The following is a 20956-nucleotide window of genomic DNA, read 5'->3' as shown; positions in this document are numbered from 1 at the left end:
CCGGTTTTAGGCCATTTTCCATTCTGCATCAAAATCTGCAGGTAGCCTGATGACGTTCATGTGGAATTAACTGCGGCTTGTGGTGCGTCGTGCGGCCTAGTCCGTCCCGCATGATCAGAAAATCTCAATGTCAAGCCTCCTAAAAAAAAAAGTGGAATTGCGATTTTTTTTCCAATTCCCGCACCCAAATTTAAAAAAAAAAAAGTTTTCTAATGATATAGATATACTCATAAATAAAAAAAAACTATACCTGTTATTTATACCTCAGGATTAGAGATTAGCGAGCGTACTCGGTTCGGGTGTTTTTGCACTCGAGCACCGCTTTTTCCGAGTAACTGACTACTCGGACGAAAAGATTCGGGGGGGGGGGCATGGTGGAGCGGGGGGGGGGGGGTAGCAGTGGGGAACAGGGGGGAGCTCTCTCTCCCCCCCCCCCACTCCCCTCTGCAACCCCCTGCTCACCCCCGGCGCAAATAATAATGACTATTTTTTTCTATTCTCCTCCAAGAACGAATGAATAAGTTATATGTGCACCAAGATGGTTGGCCAATACAACTTATCCCACGAAGAACAGTTTTGCCTACTGGGAAAAAAAAAAGAGTTCTGGTTCTTGGAATACAGTGGGGGTAAAAATAAAAAATTTCTATGGTCCTTGAGGCCAAAATAGGCCCGGCCCTGAAAGGGTTAAAGTCACATTTACTCTCCCAATGATAGTCATGATTCACTAATTCCTGAGTCATTCTAATGATAATTGTTCACTGTTAACAAAGGAAAGAGACCGACAATAAAACTATTGTTTATCCTTGAACATCAATTGTAATGCTATAAAAAAGAATTATTGGGTTATGTGATTGATAAACCTTCAGTCCTTGTCAGGAAGAGTCCGTCCTGTAGAAGGAGAATGAAGGAGAGGAATGAAAGTGTGAATGTAAGAATGATAGAACTATCCTGCCACCATGAGAGGAACACATGTGGCTGCAGGATGTGCTGAACATATCGCTGAGCGGTCGTTGTCCCTCATACCACCACTAGGGGGGATCAACTGTCACATGTGATGCCCCCAGCTACCCCCAGACAATCACACCAGCAGGGGGCAGTGTGCCACTCCATAGCAAAGACAGGATTAAGGCCTCATGTCCACTGGCAAAATCGAATTGCAGAATCCGCATTCAATTTTGCCCGCGGGCAATTAAATTGTAATTTGCACCCGCGGATGGCATTTTAATGGATTTGCATTTTCTCCCACACGTGAGAGAAAACGCAGCATGCTCCATTTTCTGCGGGGCTCCCGCGCGGAAAGCCTATGGATGCCGTCCGGTCCTGCGGTACACCCACAGCTGAACTTCTGCTCTCCGGCGTGGGAGCGCGGAAGAGCAGGAGTTCAAAAAGAAAAAAAAAAAAGAGTGCACGGCGCATGCGCGCGGCACGCTGCCGGCATGCCGAGCGCATCCGCCGGGCAGAGAGAAAAAAGATCCGTCCGCGACGGACAGGAACCCGCAGCGTCCGGACAGGTAAGAAAAATCTATTTTCCGGCCTCATGTCCCCGGGAAAGGAGGGTCCCGCTGCGGGATTCTGCATGCACAATCCGCATGGGTCCGAATTTCCTAGTGGACATGAGGCCTAAGGCGCTCAACCCGAGGCCTCCAGACACAAACACGTCCGTCGTCAGCGCGCAAACGAAACCTGGATTTATCGCTGAAGATAACCCAGTTCCACTCCGTAGCGTTCAGTTTCATTGTTTCCGACACCCCTAGAAACTGAGACAACGGTGGGTGTCAAAAGCAATACATGTAATGGACGCCATGAGACCAAATTTCCTCGGCCAAGCACCTGGAAATGGTTCCGACTGTGTTAGTTATGGGGGTTGATTTGGGGGCCAAAGGGTGTGGATAAGAAATGGGTTTGGACTGATTGATGCACTCATTGTATAAAAGCTTAAGTGTTGCAACTGTCAACAGTGGGGAAAAAAGGAGGGCATGGAATCCCCATGCTCAGGATCAGTGGGGGTCTCAGACCTCCACCAAACAAACTTGTATCATCTATCCTAGGATAGGTGATTAAAGTTGATTTGGGGATAACCTCTGTAAACCCAGTGACTGACAGGTGACATCTTCTGATGTCTTCTAACTGGAGTCATTTGCTTACCCTATCTTCTCCATCTGGCCAAGACCGCCATGTTGACTTCTTCCAGCCATGACTTGCCTCTGCCGAGTTTACTGCCTATACATTTTTAGCTCCATATTTTCTTCACAAACGTTCCCATCTTGCTGTCCCTTTAATAGTGCTGTTACCCACTAATACATGTCTGCGATGTGGCTCAGTGACCCCAAATAAATGGCGCCATACACTTAGTGCCCCCCAAGGTGTCCTGCAGTAAAAAGAAACATACAGATAGTGTACTATAAGTAACAGCACCATACAGGTAATGCCCCTGTGGTTCTGACTTCATTGATGAGCTGTATAAATGGCAGCAGTGACATCTGTCACTACAATGGAGCCCTTTAATGTAGGGCAGCTTAAAATAGGACCTGTCTTCTCTCCTAACATATCTATTTTAGAAAATACTCAGATTTCTCATGAAATACCAATTCTGGAGCATATTTTTCTTACAACACTGCATTACACCATTCCTCTGTTAGTCCTCCTGGAAATTTATGAATAAATTGACAGCTGGGTGTTACCAATTGTGGGTGTGTCTTTCCACAGTCTGAAACAGTCCAATCAATGTTGACATTACCAGACTGCGTATGGACGCACCCTTCTGACAAGAGGAATGGTAACACCCAGAGGCGTAACTTGAAGCTCCCGGGCCCCGATGCAAAACTTGTAACAGGGCCCCCAACTATAATGCTTTACTCATAGTACTGGGTTCCCTATATGTAGAAGAGAGGCCTTATGGGCCCCCTTAGGCTCCTGGGCCCGGTTGCACCCGCATCCCCTGCATCCTCTATAGTTACGCCCCTGATAACACCCAGTTGTCAATTTATTAATAAATGTTCAGGAAGAATAGCAGAGGAACAGCAGAGCACAGAGTTCTACGAAAATATGCTTCGGAATTGGGATTTCATGAGAAATCTGAGTATTTTCTAAAATAGATATGTCAGGAGAGAAGACAGGCCCTCTTGTACGATGCCCTACATTAAAGGGGTCCGTCTTACTGACAGATGCCAGAGCTGCCATTTACAGAGCAGGTCAGATTAGTTTTTGCAGAGCCGAATTTATATTGCCGCTACGGTTGGCGAGGGCCGAGTTTTACTTCATGTTATGAAGTTCTTGGTTCTGCTGACAAAATCCCCTCTTATCTGTGTGACGGTCGGACAGTTGCGTGTGTTGTATCAGCGGACTGTCTATCTCATCAGCCGCCGCTTGCACAGGGATCCGCTGTGTACACTTCCTCCTATCTCTCCTTAGCGCACACAGTTTGGATAAACAATTACCGGCAATTTCAATATTTAAGCCGGAGGGTAAAGTCACCTTCTTGAAGGCAAATCAAACTAATCTCCATATTTAAAAGGATGAAACGAATGCGGCATTGGTGCAAGAATGAGCCCCTCGTGTGTCACTGGATGCAACAAATAGGACCATGTGGGATCACTACCGAGCAGCCGTCATGGTGGAGACTTTATACCACTGAGTCATTTGTATCAAAAAGTGGAAGTGGAACACAGTGCGCAACGACTGTCTCATACTTTTAGGTACTTTTTACTCCTCGCTTGATAGTTTTAAAAAGTGTGTAGAAAAAGGGGCGTGGCTACAAGAAGTCATAAAATGTGTTTAAAGGAGATATCTCGAGGAAGCAGTGATTTTTTTTTTTTGCCCAATCCCCCTAATTAAACATACATTACTAATTACCCCTGTAAATGACTTTCCTAGCTGGTTTGTACTTACCGTTCCAGCGTTTCAGCAACTTATAAAAGTTTCCCCAAGATGGCCGCCGGCTCTTTCCCCGTCGCTCGCTGCAGCCCGACGTGCGCGCTCCCGAGACGCTGCCAGCTGTGTCTCCATGGCAACCGGACGCCCTGCAGCCGCCGACCAGACGCCGCGCAGCCGCCGACCAGACGCCCCGCAGCCGCCGACCAGACGCCCCGCAGCCGCCGACCAGTCACCCACCTCCAGGCAGCAGGTAACCGGCGCTAGCCCCCGGCTCCCCAGCGCTACGCTCCCGGCTCCCCAGCGCTAGACCCTCAGCCCAGGTGAAGGCCCCGGAGCCCAGCGCTGGGCTCCGGGGCCTTCACCTGTCAGTGAACATCACCCCCGACCCATCACTTACCCCCCTGGCCCAGCGCTAGTTCCCCCCGGCCTAGCGACAGCCCCCCCATCGCAGCGACAGCCCCCCCGGCCTAGCGACAGCCCCCCCATCGCAGCGACAGCCCCCCCCCGGCCTAGCGACAGCCCCCCCATCGCAGCGACAGCCCCCCCCGGCCTAGCGACAGCCCCCCCATCGCAGCGACAGCCCCCCCCGGCCTAGCGACAGACCCCCCCATCGCAGCGGCAGCCCCCCCCCGGCGCATCACTTACCTGGACGGCAGGACAGCTGGACGGCAGGACAGCTGGGCGGCTTCTCCGGACGGCAGCTCCAGTTTCTGCACCTTCCTCTAACAGAGGAAGGTACAGAATGGCCGCTCCAGCGCGCTCCCGAGCAGTGACAGCTCGTCTGCGCATGCGCAGAAGAGCTGTAGCGGGGAGCACACTGAAGCGGCTCGTGCTGAAAGGAGAAGACCGGACTGCGCAAGCGCGTCTAAAAAAGCAAGCTGCCAGCGAATTTAGACGGAACCATGGAGACGAGGACGCTAGCAACGGAGCAGGTAAGTGAATAACTTCTGTATGGCTCATATTTATTGCACGATGTATATTACAAAGTGCATTAATATGGCCATACGGAAGTGTATACCCCCACTTGGTTTCGCGAGACCACCCCTTTAAGTCTCCCCTCAGCCTTCTTTTTTGCAAGCTAAACATTCCCAGATCCTTTAACCGTTCCTCATAGGACATGATTTGCAGACCGCTCACCATCTTGGTAACTCTTCTCTGAACTTGCTCCAGTTTGTCTATGTCTTTTTTAAAGTGGGGTGCCCAGAACTGGACACAGTATTCCAGATGAGGTCTGACTAAGGAAGAGTAGAGGGGATAATAACCTCACATGATCTAGACTGTATGCTTCTCTTAATACATCCCGGAATTGTGTTGGCCTTTTTGGCTGCTGCATCACATTGTTGACTCATGTTCAGTCTATGATCTATTAGTATACCCAAGTCTTTTTCACATGTGCTGCTACTTAACCCAATTCCTCCCATTCTGTATGTGCTTTCTTCATTTTTCTTGCTCAGATGTAGGACTTTGCATTTCTCCTTGTTAAATACCATTCTGTTAGTCACTGCCCACTGTTCAAGCTTTTCTAGATCTTTTTGAATACTCTCTCTCTTCCCTAGTGTTAGCTATCCCTCCTAGCTTTGTGTCATCAGCAAATTTGATCAGATTCCCATCAATTCCCGCCTCCAGATCATTTATAAAGATATTGAACAACACTGGGCCCAGGACAGAGCCTTGTGGTACCCCACTTGATACATTCTTCCACTTGGATGTGCAGCCATTTATGACCACTCTTTGTGTACCATCACTCAGCCAGTTCTGAATCCACCTAACAGTTGCCCTGTCAATCCCAATCCAATTTTGGATTCAGGGTTTCCTAGGGGGCTTTCTCTTTCTGCCATTATACAATGGCGCCATCTGCTGGCTAGAGCCAGTACTGCGATATGGGACATGCTGGATAGGCTCCCGACAACAGAGTGGCCAGTAATATACAGTAAGAATACCCTGCTGGACGTCTTCCGGCATCGGAGCTGTACAGCCTTCAATTAGAATGTCTGAAGACGTCAGACAGTGGATTGGAAAGGGTTAATATCCACCTGTTCTATATAATTGAATGAAGCAGCAGTCAACTATGCGCACCGCAGATCATTCAGGTTTGCCGGTGTCAAAATCTCAGGGAGTCTCAGTGGTCAGACCCCAGTCATCACTTAAGGCTCCATGGGGAAAAGAACACATCTGGTCCTCATTGGGCTAAATATCCTTTTAAACCATGGAAGGGGTATGTTCTGTACTTGTGTGAACTGACACTGCTTGTGCAAAAAGTACAGTACTATGCGCCGATAGATCTACCTCATTCAACCTTGTTCACTGCGCAAATACTGTATATTGTGCTGAGGCAAACATATTTGATCATATGGTCATTTGAAGCCGGCCTTATGCCATATCCTGTGGATAGGGAATAAATGCCTTTAATGGAAAAAAACCCTCTAAAGGGGTATTCCCATCCTACCAGTCATGGATGAGACGGGAATACTTACCTATAAGCTGGCCGTTACCAGCACCCTGCAAATGTATCTAACGTGTATTGCGAGTCATACCAAAGGTTCATAAATTGGGCACAATTGGGGACCTGTTGGTTGTCCCTGTTGAGTTTCCCTAACAGTTTGGTCCGCAGAATAAAACAGTATTGTGCATAGTTTTTCAATCACCAGTGTATCATACCGGTGCCCTATAAGCACCAATATATTCCCAAAGCTTCTATGAGGGTAATACACTATAGTGTAAAGGTTTTTTCAGACTATAGTATTGATCACCTCTCCTCGGGATAGACTTGTTGCAGTCAGACTTACAGTGCTAAAGCTAAAGGTGGCCCAACAGGGTACTAGAGCCTCCATGTCTGCCCGTGTCAAATCTTGTATCCAAGCTAGAGGCGGTACAACAGGGTACTAGAGCCTCCATGGCCCCCATATCACATTTTGTATCCAAGCTAGAGGCAGTACAACAGGGAACTAGAGCTTCCATGCCCACCCGTAACACATCGTATCCAAGCTAGAGGCGGTACAACAGGGTACTAGAGCCTCCATGGCCCCCATATCACATTTTGTATCCAAGCTAGAGGCAGTACAACAGGGAACTAGAGCTTCCATGCCCACCCGTAACACATCGTATCCAAGCTAGAGGCAGTACAACAGGGTACTAGAGCCTCCATGCCTGCCCGTATCACATCTTGTATCCAAGCTAGAGGCAGTACAACAGGGTACTAGAGCCCCCATGCCCACCCGTATCACATCTTGTATCCAAGCGAGAGACGGTACAACAGGGTACTAGAGCCTCCATGCCTGCCCGTATCACATCTTGTATCCAAGCTAGAGGCGGTACAACAGGGTACTAGAGCCTCCATGCCTGCCCGTATCACATCTTGTATCCAAGCTAGGGGCAGTACAACAGGGTACTAGAGCCTCCATGCCTGCCCGTATCACATCTTGTATCCAAGCTAGAGGCGGTACAACAGGGTACTAGAGCCTCCATGCCTGCCCGTATCACATCTTGTATCCAAGCTAGAGGCAGTACAACAGGGTACTAGAGCCTCCATGGCCCCCATATCACATCTTGTATCCAAGCTAGAGGCAGTACAACAGGGTACTAGAGCCTCCATGCCCACCCGTATCACATCGTATCCAAGCTAGAGGCAGTACAACAGGGTACTAGAGCCTCCATGCTTGCCCGTATCACATCTTGCATCCAAGCTAGAGGCAGTACAACAGGGTACTAGAGCCTCCATGCCTGCCCGTATCACATCTTGTATCCAAGCTAGAGGCGGTACAACAGGGTACTAGAGCCTCCATGCCTGCCCGTATCACATCTTGAATCCAAGCTAGGGGCAGTACAACAGGGTACTAGAGCCTCCATGCCTGCCCGTATCACATCTTGTATCCAAGCTAGAGGCGGTACAACAGGGTACTAGAGCCTCCATGCCTGCCCGTATCACATCTTGTATCCAAGCTAGAGGCAGTACAACAGGGTACTAGAGCCTCCATGGCCCCCATATCACATCTTGTATCCAAGCTAGAGGCAGTACTACAGGGTACTAGAGCCTCCATGCCCACCCGTAACACATCGTATCCAAGCTAGAGGCAGTACAACAGGGTACTAGAGCCTCCATGCCTGCCCGTATCACATCTTGTATCCAAGCGAGAGACGGTACAACAGGGTACTAGAGCCTCCATGCCTGCCCGTATCACATCTTGTATCCAAGCTAGAGGCGGTACAACAGGGTACTAGAGCCTCCATGCCTGCCCGTATCACATCTTGTATCCAAGCTAGGGGCAGTACAACAGGGTACTAGAGCCTCCATGCCTGCCCATATCACATCTTGTATCCAAGCTAGAGGCGGTACAACAGGGTACTAGAGCCTCCATGCCTGCCCGTATCACATCTTGTATCCAAGCTAGAGGCAGTACAACAGGGTACTAGAGCCTCCATGGCCCCCATATCACATCTTGTATCCAAGCTAGAGGCAGTACAACAGGGTACTAGAGCCTCCATGCCTGCCCGTATCACATCTTGCATCCAAGCTAGAGGCAGTACAACAGGGTACTAGAGCCCCCATGCCCACCCGTATCACATCTTGTATCCAAGCGAGAGACGGTACAACAGGGTACTAGAGCCTCCATGCCTGCCCGTATCACATCTTGTATCCAAGCTAGGGGCAGTACAACAGGGTACTAGAGCCTCCATGCCTGCCTGTATCACATCTTGTATCCAAGCTAGGGGCAGTACAACAGGGTACTAGAGCCCCCATGCCCACCCGTATCACATCTTGTATCCAAGCGAGAGACGGTACAACAGGGTACTAGAGCCTCCATGCCTGCCCGTATCACATCTTGTATCCAAGCTAGGGGCAGTACAACAGGGTACTAGAGCCTCCATGCCTGCCTGTATCACATCTTGTATCCAAGCTAGGGGCAGTACAACAGGGTACTAGAGCCCCCATGCCCACCCGTATCACATCTTGTATCCAAGCGAGAGACGGTACAACAGGGTACTAGAGCCTCCATGCCTGCCCGTATCACATCTTGTATCCAAGCTAGAGGCAGTACAACAGGGTACTAGAGCCTCCATGGCCCCCATATCACATCTTGTATCCAAGCTAGAGGCAGTACAACAGGATACTAGAGCCTCCATGTCCACCGTATCACATCTTGTATCCAAGCGAGAGACGGTACAGCAGGGTACTAGAGCTGCCATGCCTGCCTGTATCACATCTTGTATCCAAGCTAGAGGGGGTACAACAGGGTACTAGAGCCTCCATGCCTGCCTGTATCACATCTTGTATCCAAGCTAGAGGTGGTACAACAGGGTACTAGAGCCTCCATGCCTGCCCGTGTCACATCTTGTATCCAAGCTAGAGGGGGTACAACAGGGTACTAGAGCCTCCATGCCTGCTGGTATCACATCTTGTATCCAAACTAGAGGCGGTACAACAGGGTACTAGAGCCTCCATGCCCCCCATATCATATCTTACATCCAAGCTAAAGGTGGCACAACAGGGTCCTTTATCCTTCATGCCCTCCCGTATCACATCTTGTATCCGAGCTAGTAGCGGTACAACAGGGTACTATAGCCTTCATGCCCTCCCGTATCACATCTTATATCCAAGCGAGAGACGGTACAACAGGGTACTAGAGCCTCCATGCCTGCCCGTATCACATCTTGTATCCAAGCTAGGGGCAGTACAACAGGGTACTAGAGCCTCCATGCCTGCCTGTATCACATCTTGTATCCAAGCTAGGGGCAGTACAACAGGGTACTAGAGCCCCCATGCCCACCCGTATCACATCTTGTATCCAAGCGAGAGACGGTACAACAGGGTACTAGAGCCTCCATGCCTGCCCGTATCACATCTTGTATCCAAGCTAGAGGCAGTACAACAGGGTACTAGAGCCTCCATGGCCCCCATATCACATCTTGTATCCAAGCTAGAGGCAGTACAACAGGATACTAGAGCCTCCATGTCCACCGTATCACATCTTGTATCCAAGCGAGAGACGGTACAGCAGGGTACTAGAGCTGCCATGCCTGCCTGTATCACATCTTGTATCCAAGCTAGAGGGGGTACAACAGGGTACTAGAGCCTCCATGCCTGCCTGTATCACATCTTGTATCCAAGCTAGAGGTGGTACAACAGGGTACTAGAGCCTCCATGCCTGCCCGTGTCACATCTTGTATCCAAGCTAGAGGGGGTACAACAGGGTACTAGAGCCTCCATGCCTGCTGGTATCACATCTTGTATCCGAGCTATAGGCGGTACAACCGGTTACTAGAGCTTCCCTACAAGGGGTCGGTTCTCCACAATAAACGCTCCTTTTGCTCTGATATTGTAATCACTTATATCAACACAGAGAAAGTTTCCTTCCATTCCAACAACGTCTTCTAGGGGAGGGATTGTTTCTGACAAGGAGTGTATATAAGGGTCAGTATTAGCCTTGAGATCAACTTTTCCCCTTCTCCAGCAGCTCTTTAATCTCGCCTTGATTAACATATTCTCCATTTATTACAGGTTAGGCAGGTGGACATGAAGACATTAATAATCATTGATTACTAGCTATAAATAATGAGACTGGTGACATTTGTGTCCAATTCCTAACGAGAGCGGATGATACATTGTTATTAGCTGGTGGCGCCCCGGACTGTATGGCATCCCCACTTATGATAGGACGGTACGGGCCTTTGCTTTATGTCCTCGCAGGGATATTATTTTTCTCCACTCAATAACTACTAGGTATTATATGTTGTTCTAATATTCTATTATCATTGCAAGAAAGGAAAATGTGTGCAGTAGTAATTCATTATTAAGAAGCAATTACAGTCACAGAAACTGAGTTGTTGTCTTTGCTCACCTGTCATTTATTTCCCTCAGACTCGGCTGTTTAGCTGCTTTTTAGCTCTTCTCTATTATGGCGCAGCTACAATAAATCACTCCAGCTTTCTTTCAGTGTCCTTTGCAATAAGCAATCTGTTTTCTGCCTCATTTCTTATGATAACCCTTCCTCCATGCTTTACACTGCACTACTGCTTGTTCAGATTGGCAGCTGCATATACTCATTGGAGGGAATTTACTATCTACGGTATTTTTGAGGTCTGTTTTGCGGCACCTAATGCGGCACCCAAAAGAGGTGCCAGGTCTTGTTTTCGGGGATGTCTTATTATACTTACCCAGCAGGCTCGGTCCAGGTCCCTCTTGCTGCTCTCTGGAGCTCTGATGTGCTGAGCCACGGCATTGATTGGCCAATTCATAAATCCCGCCTCCATAACACGATGGCTGTGATTGTTTCTTCGACCGCTGCTCAGCCAATCAATGCAGTGCTCGATGAACCAATCAGAGCCATTGTTTCCTGGGGGTGAGGTTTATGAATCCCGTAACCAAGAAATGAACTTCTGTGGGCGGTCTAGGACTGCAAGAAAAGCATCGGAGCTCTGAAGAGCAGCAGACGGAACCTGGACCGAGCCTGCTATGTAATTTATTTGTTTTTTTATTTTTAGAGGAATGAAGCTAGGGCTTATTTTCAGGGTAGGGCTTATATTTTAAGCCCCCCCCCCCCAAAAAAATCCTGAAAAATCAAGGCAGGACTTATTTTCTGGATTGGTCTTATTTTCGGGGAAACAGGGTATGATGTCCCATTTATGGATCACACTGGCTACTCTCCAGGAAGCCTTGTTACCTTAGATGGAATTAGCTAAACAGCCTTTTCTGCAATCACAGACTCAGTATACTTCTCACCCATGTGAGATTGCTCTGTTTAAGGCCACCTTCTCACATGGCAGAATCGCTACGGGCATTCCGGCAGCAATTTCACAAGAATTCTGTAGGGGTCAGCTGGACGGCAAATGGCAGAATTCAGCTTCACCTTTAGCAGTCACCTTTCCTGGGTACTAATAGTGTCTCCCAGTACTTAGATATCCCCAGAACTTAAAGTAGAGCTTTAGGCCTCTTTCACACGAACGATATAACGTGGCTAAGTTACCCGCGCAAAAAAATCACGACCATCTGAACCAAATATTGCATGAATGAAGAATGACCATGGCCAAGTTGTGGCTATTATTTGCTATTTTTCCGTCCATTCACATGACTTGCTGCAGGAAAATTCTGCCGCAGCTTTGAAATCCCTCGTTCGGCAAAACTCATAGTAATCACTTTTAAATGCCTCATTAGAGGCAGCTGTCAGTATTGAGCAGCACTAGTTGCTGCTAAACTACCTCCCTTTTCTGACTGCTCCCATAGACTCCCATAGGAGTCTATGGAGCCTCCAGCGTTGTGCGGTCCAAAGATAGGGCAAGACCTATATTATTGCTCAGAAAGAAATTTCAGTCACTTTTGTGCTATAGCATTCACTCCGATATTTTTGTGCCAAAAATTTGTTTGTCTGAATGAATACATAGGAAACAGATGGTTGAGATGGTCGCAATTTTAATGAGCAGATAACTTAGCGGCGTAATATCATTTATGTGAAAGAGGCCTTATAATGTAACAACTGGACAGCTCAAGAAATATTAATATACGAAGCACAAAGCAACACAATGAAAAACACAAATGCAACTAGAGACTGACCATCAGATGACAGGGGTAGAGTGTGATGGTAATTGGCTGATGAGAATGAATATAATGAAACTGGCAGTGGAGGATGGAAGAGATGATATAGAAACAAAATGGCAACCATAGAAATGATGGCCCTAACACTGGCTCTCCCTATGTATCTTCCTAATCTGACATTGTCCCTCAACACCAGACCCAGTGTCCCTAAACGGCTCTAAGTTGTTCATATGGATGACCCTGTCTAAAACACTATCCCAGAAATCAGTGGGCTCTGGGCCCAGACAAGTGGCTAAAGAAGCAAATGCTGTAATGACCTAAGACAGTCAAAGAAATAAGGAAAGATTAGACAAACTACAACTAAGGGTGGATTCACACAAACGTATATCAGCTGGGTTTTCACGCCGAGCCGATATACGTCGTCCTCATCTGCAGGGGGGGGGGAGGATGGAAGAGCCAGGAGCAGGAACTGAGCTCCTGCCCCCACTCTGCCTCCTCTCCGCCCCTCTGCACTATTTGCAATGGGGAGAGGTGGAACGGGGCGGGGCTAAGGGCGCCCACCCACTGGCGTTTTTTTACCTGCGTTTTGCGTTTTTCCTGCACAGGCATAGAGATAACATGTGTTCCTGTCCACTGGCGTTTTTTTTGCGTTGCGTTTGCGTTTTTAACATAGGAACTGTCAGTTGCATATGTGTCCTTATTTTTCTCCTAATGCACCCATGAATGTCAATGGAAATTAACGGAAAAGCCGCGAAAAGTCCGCGAAAAACGCGCAGAAAAATCGCAGAAAACGTTTTTTCCCGCGGAAAACGCAAACGCCAGTGGGTGGGCGCCCTAATTCTCGGAACTCTTGCTCCTGGCTCTTTCATCCTCCCCCCTGCAGATGAGGACAACGTATATTGGCTCGGCGTGAAAACCGAGCCGATATACGTTCATGTGAATCCAGCCTATGAAACACCGACTGGACTAGAAAACCAATGAGCAAGAAACACTGACTGGATAGACTAGACAAGACTGGAGTGAGTACTTGGAAGTAGAACAAGGAATCTTGGATAGAACACCTGCCGTCACAGCTATCAACTGCACCACACTGCAGAAACCAATAATATTTATAGAGACTCATGAATCAGACTTCCTCTATGTAACTAGGCTGAGCAATGCAGGCCGGTGATCCCATCCAACAGGTCATAGCAACTGCCCCATCAACAACGTAGAAAGCAGAAGATAATAATGCAGCAGGATTTCTCTTGCAGGTTGTAACACTCAGCTCAATCAAAGTGAATGAGGCAGAGTTGCAATACCAGACACAACCTGTACAAAAGAGTGGTGCTGTTTCTGATTTTATAAGCAGTGGGCCCTTTTTTGTAACCCCATACACTCCCATTCATTTTCACTTACTTCAAATTTAACTAGTGGGGCCATTTCTTAATACTGCATGAAGGCTGCGGAGAACTATTTGTATGCAGTTTAGCAAACATTGTGGGATGAGCTGTGTAAAATCATTAGGTTTTTGAATGAACATCCGGCAGACATATGTTGACAGCAGTCTACAGAGAGGGGCCGTCAGTCACGTTGGTAGGCAGCGGTTTAAGAATCTGCTGCTCGTACCGCAATCTTCTCCTTAGAGATAATAATCAGTTAAACATGTCATTGCCATTAATATACTTGGCTCTTATGAGGAACTAATCCGTTAAACATGTCACATCCATTAATATTGCCCATTCCTTGAAGGGAGTAATCCATTAAGCATGGCAACTGTCATTAATATTCCGTGGTCCTTCGAGGGACACATTTGTTAAATATGTTTCTTCCATTAGCAAAATGTATCTCTTGAATATTCCCCATCAGGAGCTCGTCTTCTCCAATGGTTTTGTGGATACCGAACAACATGGATTCTTGGGTTATTATGTAACTAGTTACCGCTAATTGCAAGTCGACCGATGGGAAGAAACGTGTGGCGGAAAGGTGACAGTGTTTTATGGTCTACTGAGATGTTTACCTTAACCCTTTCCAATCCAATTTGTATCCTGGTTTTCCTAGGGGGCTTACTCTTTTTCTGCCGTTATACAACGGCGCTATCTGCTGGCTAAAGCCAGTACTGCATGAGGTGACACGTTGGATAGGCTCCGACAGCAGAGAGGCTGGCAATATACAGTAAGAGAACCCCAACAGGCGTCTTCCAACATTGGAGCTGTACAGCCTTAAATCATAATGTCTTCAGGGGTCAGACAGTGGATTGAAGAATGTTAAAGGGAATGTATCCCCTATAGTTTTTTTTTTACTGTAGATCTAGCTGGACGGTCCTGGATTTCAGGGGCAGTCCCACCGTCCCAGGAAGTCCGCCACATATCCTGATCAGCCCCCTAGTCCTCACCTTATATCTAGCTGTCCGCTTTTGTTTGGTATGCAGAGGTGGAACCAATGTGTGGATCACAGTGGAGAGGCTTTTTCAGGTTCCACCCGAATCCCGGGTAATTTGCTCTAGACTGGTCCTTGGTAAGTAGTGTATATACTCGAGTATAAGCCTAGTTTTTCAGCACCTTTTTTTGTGCTGAAAAAGCCCCCCTCGGCTTATACTCGAGTCAGGGAAGGCTTAAAAAAAAAACCTCCATACTCCCCTCCCAGCCGGCATCTGTGTCTCCAGCAGTGGTGTGGCAGGCTGCTTGAATTCTCTCCACTGTCATCCCCTACCATTCTCTTTGCTCGGCTCTGTCATCCCCCGCCGTCAGCGCTGTTTAAGTAAGAGCTGTGATTGGATCGAGCGTCAGCCAATCACAGCCGGCGCTCGATCATTCACAGCCAATCAAGCTGCTTTAGAATTCTCCCCGCTGTCATCCCCCTGCTCGGCTTTCAAATCCCCTGCCGTCAGTGCTGTGTAAGTAAGCGCTGTGATTGGATCGAGTTCCAGCTGTGATTGGCTGGCACTCAATCCAATCACAGCCCTTATTTACACAGCACTGACAGAGCCAAGCAGAGAGGACGGTAGGGGATGACAGCAGGGAGAATTCAAGTAGCTTGTCGCACAGACTCAGATGCCGGGTGGAGGTGAGTATGGAGGGTTTTTTTTTACCTAGTATATACTGAAGTATAGCTCGGCTTATACCCGAGTCAATAAGTTTTCCCAGTTTTTTGTGGTGGAACTTATTGTCTCGGCTTATACTCGAGTATATATGGTAAGTTGTAACGGGAGGGTTGGGCCTTCCAAGAGCCATAGGAGCCATCTAGAATGACAGGTCTCTTCTCCAGAAGGAAGAAAATACAAATAAGGAGCAAGGAGGGAGCCGAAAGGAGTGGGGTTGATGCTTTATATGGGACTACATATGGGAGGAGAGTAAGGTTTTTAAATTAGACTATATATTGAAGGGGTCTGGAGAGTGGGCAGGTGATGATTTTGCATGGGACTAGATGTGGGAGGGGTCTAGATCAGAAGTGATGTCTTTTACATAGGACTGTTTGTTCAAGGGGCTGAAATGAGGGGACTGATGTTATTTACATGGGACTGCATGTTGAAACTACTTTTGCATAATGCCCATTAGTAGCTTAGTAATAATTATCTTTATTTGTATAGCGCCAATAGATTAGTAGATTCATTTGCGTGCAAATGAGCCTCCCCTCACTGTATGCAGATAACAGCATACAGCTCCATTGTTCTCCAACAGTTGTCCCCTTATCAGCGCTCCCATGGAGAATCACAGTGTGTGGTCCCTACTAGCAGCTGGCTGGCCAAACGATGGTTCTTATGTTGAACTAAAGATCATCGTTAGTCCGAAAAGCAAAGACGGTAGCATTTACACGCAACAATTATCGCTCAAAAGACATCGTTTGAATGAATTTAGAGCGATTATCGTTGTGTGTAGATGGGATTTAAGTCCTATAGGTTACCTTTCATTGTCATCCTGCCTGCGATGATAATAAGATTATTGAGAAGCTTTCTCGGCAGAACAGAAAGTGTCAAATTATCGTGAAGCTCAGTGGCCGGGGTGAAAACTGCAGGATTTCAGGATTTTTTAAATATAGTTTATGACATGGAAAAGTTAAAACAAAATCACCAAAATTACTTAAAAACACCTAAACATAAAAACCTGATTTAAACAATAGGTAATTTTCTGATGACACATTTCTGCATTAACCCTTTCCAATCCACTGTCTGACCTCTGAAGACATTATGATTTAAGGTTGTACAGCTCCGATGTTGGAAGACGTCCGTCAGGGTTCTCTTACTGTATATTGCCAGCCTCTCTGCTGTCGGAGCCTATCCAACGTGTCACCTCATGCAGTATCGGCTTTAGCCAGCAGATAGCGCTGTTGTATAATGGCAGAAAAAGAGTAAGCCCCCTAGGAAAGCCAGGATATAAATTGGATTGGAAAGGGTTAAATCCTTTCTGTGAAAACCCTGCTTTCGCTGACATGTTAGTATGTGAAGCTTCAGCTGCAGGCTCTGAGCTTAGTGGGCATTCCCTGTGAAGCTCTCCTCTGTTAGCTGCTCCATTCTCTCAGTGCTCTGGTCTTTCGCCTGGGTCTCATTCCCCTCTTACGCACTGACGTAACTGTGAAATCTGTGAGTTCTTTGAGAAGGCTTTTCAGATAAATGTTACTTTTCTGTGCCTGAATAATACGGACCTGCACTGACTATACAGGAATGAATGGAACAGCAACTGTAAAAGGGGTATTCCTCAGGATAGGTCATCATTGATCAGTGGGGGTCAGCACTCAGGATCCCCACCGATCAGTGAGAGTGAAGTTGCCTATTACACTTCCGGCTCTGACCACCGATACGGATGTCCAGCTTGGCTGTGCTGACAGCAACTGAAGGATCAGCTGATTGGCAGGGATCTGAGTGGTGGACCCCCTTTGATCAACTATTGATGACCTATCCTGAGGATAGGTCATTCATAGTAAACGCCCTTTAACTCGGTGTTAAATATCCCTTTAACCCGGTGTCTGCATGGGAGCTGTATACACAAAACGGTACGATATTTGTAATCAAAATTAATAGCAGGGTTGCTTTATTTTATTATTTTAGCGACATTACTTTCTTCTTTATATTAGTTGATTCTTATAGCGGACTTGTGTTTGTACACAGCAGTCAATGTGAGAAAGCTGTGCTGCAGTGTAAAGCAAGGAAGAAGGATAATGCAATCGTTTGAGCCTCTGATGACACAGTAAATGGATTTCTAAGTAGTTCAGGCTCCCATTGCAATATGCTAATGCCAGCTTTACACGGGCGTATTAGGGCACGCAATACACAGAGAATAGAATCCATTGATTTCAATGGGTTCGTTCACATTTTTGTATTTTGTGCACGCATTTCGTTTGCGCAAAAAAAAATAAAGCCTGCTGTATTTTTCTGCGTATTTGTGCACCAAAGGTCCCCAATGGAAGTCAATGGGGGTGCGCAAATGTGCAAGGAGATGCGTGAAACATTATGTAATTCTGCTGGAAAAAGAACACATCCGGAGCTCATTAGGACTAATTAGCCATTTCAATTGGTGCGTCTTTGTTTGCCGCACGCAAATGTCTTGTGGGGGCAAAAAGTACAGTAAAATACGCTGATGCATACGCAAAAAAGCATCACTCATTCCGCAAAAACCGGTGCAGAGATACGCATACGCCCTTGTGAAGCCGGCTAGAAGAAGCCAACGCTGAGTACAATAACTAGCAGGTAAGCATCGACCATAGATATCATTATAGAGACTCGGCCGGCAGAGCCGCTCTAAAAGGGACATGGTTACAATTTGTACTCTTGAAGCAATTGCCTAATGTAGCTTTTATCTGAAAGGTAAGGTTAAAAGTAAGCTAAAAGGTGCGCACTTTGTGTTCTCCACAAAGCCAGACGTATTGATAGACTTCCGATCAATGCCTCCCACCTCGTCTGGCAACAATGTTAGCTGGAAAGAAAATCAGGGGATTATGAAGAAATAAGTATATAACAATCTCGGCTGGTGGAGGCATTGAGATGATAGCGCAGCAAACCACACAAACACAACGCTCACACTGCAGGCAGCCTCTAGAAGGTTAGAGTGGACTAGACAGAAAGAGAACTCTACGGTGTATTAACCACTTCAGCACCCAGACCCAGGTTAGCTACTAGTACCAGTATGGGCTCAACAGCTCGGCTTCAGATTGGTTGATGATCTGTGGCCCCCCACATGGTGTCCATCATATAGGGTACAATTAAAGGGGTTCTCTGGGACTTTTAGGGGGCATTCACACAGGTATATGCATAGTTCGGTCTGTCAATATGCAGCGTATTCACTAGCCAAAATACATTGTTGCCCTGCGTTTTTCTGCTTGATTTCTGTGCTTATCCGTGGCCCCATAGGAGTCTTTGCACACTCGTCCCGAACATAATTGCGCAAAACCCAACCACTGCAATACTGGCAGCGCAATCTGCTTTCAGTGGTGTCCACATTGGCAATGGGTCTGGTGATCAGCTGATACCGATCGGTTGACCACCAACTAATCATCTATTGATAGAAAAAGTCCCAGAAAACCCCTTTAATTCTAAACAATGTCAGTCTTGTGCCATACATTAAGTAAATAATATAACACCAAAATGTGGGGGACATGGAGATGAGATGAGATGAGAACACTATCCCTAATCAACTTTGGTGTGACAGACCCTGGCTAGAAGCAAGGCGATCGCCCCAATAGGGGCGGCCACATGTCAGGAACTTGGGGGTCTAGTCTGTCCCTAGATGGAGGATGGGGGAGATGTTTAACGCAGAAGGAAAGATCAATGTATATGGCACAGTATTTGGTAGAAGTGAATAAGCTCAATCTCACCAAGCGAGTCAGGAAGGAGAATAACCAGCGCCCATGTGGAGGCGGGACTGGAATAAATACACTTCCACAATGGCTGATTGGCTGGCTAGTGGAAACACCTCCCTGTGGACCAATCAGTCCATACACCACAGGAGATGATGAAGCAGAATAAAAAAGAAGGGAACATAAACAATGAGGCATTTCGGAGAGACAACACCTAAAGGGAACTTCTGCAGTGACCGAAAACACTGAGGGATTTCTGACAGACGACACCTAAGGGTATTGCTGCAGGGACAGGAAAAAGGCACTGATGAGTGACCAGCGCTGGATGACAGGGCGCATGAACCAAAGGCACAATCACATAGACCAAGACTGATGTGGTGACGTCACCCTGGCTCCACCTCCTGATTGTGTCCGGCGCGCCACCACGGTGCCTCAGTAGCAGTGCACACAATGCCTGAGTAAATGCTACCATATCATGTGAATACATCATTGCTGGAAGAGAAAAATCAGTGCTACCTCTCTGTAAACTCAGACAATTTATTTAACCCCTTAAAGGACTAGGATATTTTTGGGCTTCAGGGTGTCACGAAAATCGATTATTCATCTATCCATTTCGGAACTAATCACTTTTTTATTTTTGCATTAACACAGCAATATTAGATCTTTTTTTTGCAGCACCAGTTTTATTTTTCCACATGTACCGTACAATGATGTCATTGAATGACTGTGATTGGCTAACTCAAGTGGCGTCAGCCAATGAAAGCTAGTGCTGCGTTAGCCAATCACAGACATTCAATGATGTCATTGAATGGCTGTGATTGGCTGATGCCGCCTGAGTTAGCCAATCACAGCATTAGCTTTCTGGAGGCGGGGATTTTGAGCCCCGCATCCAGAAAGCAATGCTCTGTCGGCGAGGAGGAGGGAGCGACAGCCTGTGGCAGTGGTGCAGGACGCCGCGGGAGGTGAGTACTGTTTTTTTTTCCCTAAACCGTATTCCCGGCGTATAAGGTGACAGTTGGGGGGGGTCGTCTTATATGCCGGAATATACAGGTATGTTTTTTTTATTTTTTTGATATTGCATTGTTCATCACGGACCTGATTCTTGTTGTTAGGGTTACGGGGGTGACTACTATGTGGAGAATGTAAGCAGGTTCCATTAAATGAAAAAAAATCTGTATTTAAAAAAGTACAAAAATATAAAACTAAAAATTTGGTAATTTGTTCCCCCTTTTTTTAGCATTTTTTTTTAAACTTTCTTGTCCGATAAAAGAACTTCTAGCTCAATATCTATATATGCCAGTTTATTGTGCCTGTGTGTAATAGAGCACAGGTATCCCCCATCAACTTTGTTCGATCATGGGCTGTCTCAATAGTGACACTAGACCTGGCAACCATGTTCTTCATGTTGCTAGAGCAACTGTAACGACCGCAGGTAAAAGGGGGTAATTGTCCCCTTTTAAGTGCTACAATCAAAGAGACCCTCCGGTTCTGGGACAAAATTCTGCAGTTGCTCTTCTATGCCGCCTCTCCAATCCGCCGGTTTTGGGCCCTGTTTTCACTCATCCAAGATGTCTGCATCTTGCACACTGTGCACTGCTCTGTGATTGGCTACTCCTGATCACATGAGCAGCTCTGGCCAATCAGACAGCAAATGTAGTGTGTTGGTAGTCTAACACTACCAATGCCCTGTGGGAGATTAGGTAGTCTGAAGATTGTGTTAGCCATCATGGATGGCCAAAAACAGGACCCAGAACTGGTTGCTCAGAAGAGCAGCAGAGAAAAACAGCT

The sequence above is a fragment of the Eleutherodactylus coqui genome, chromosome 11 (assembly GCF_035609145.1).
Source record: "Eleutherodactylus coqui strain aEleCoq1 chromosome 11, aEleCoq1.hap1, whole genome shotgun sequence".
In the NCBI taxonomy this organism is placed as follows: domain Eukaryota; kingdom Metazoa; phylum Chordata; class Amphibia; order Anura; family Eleutherodactylidae; genus Eleutherodactylus; species Eleutherodactylus coqui.
This window is presented reverse-complemented; position numbering follows the sequence as displayed.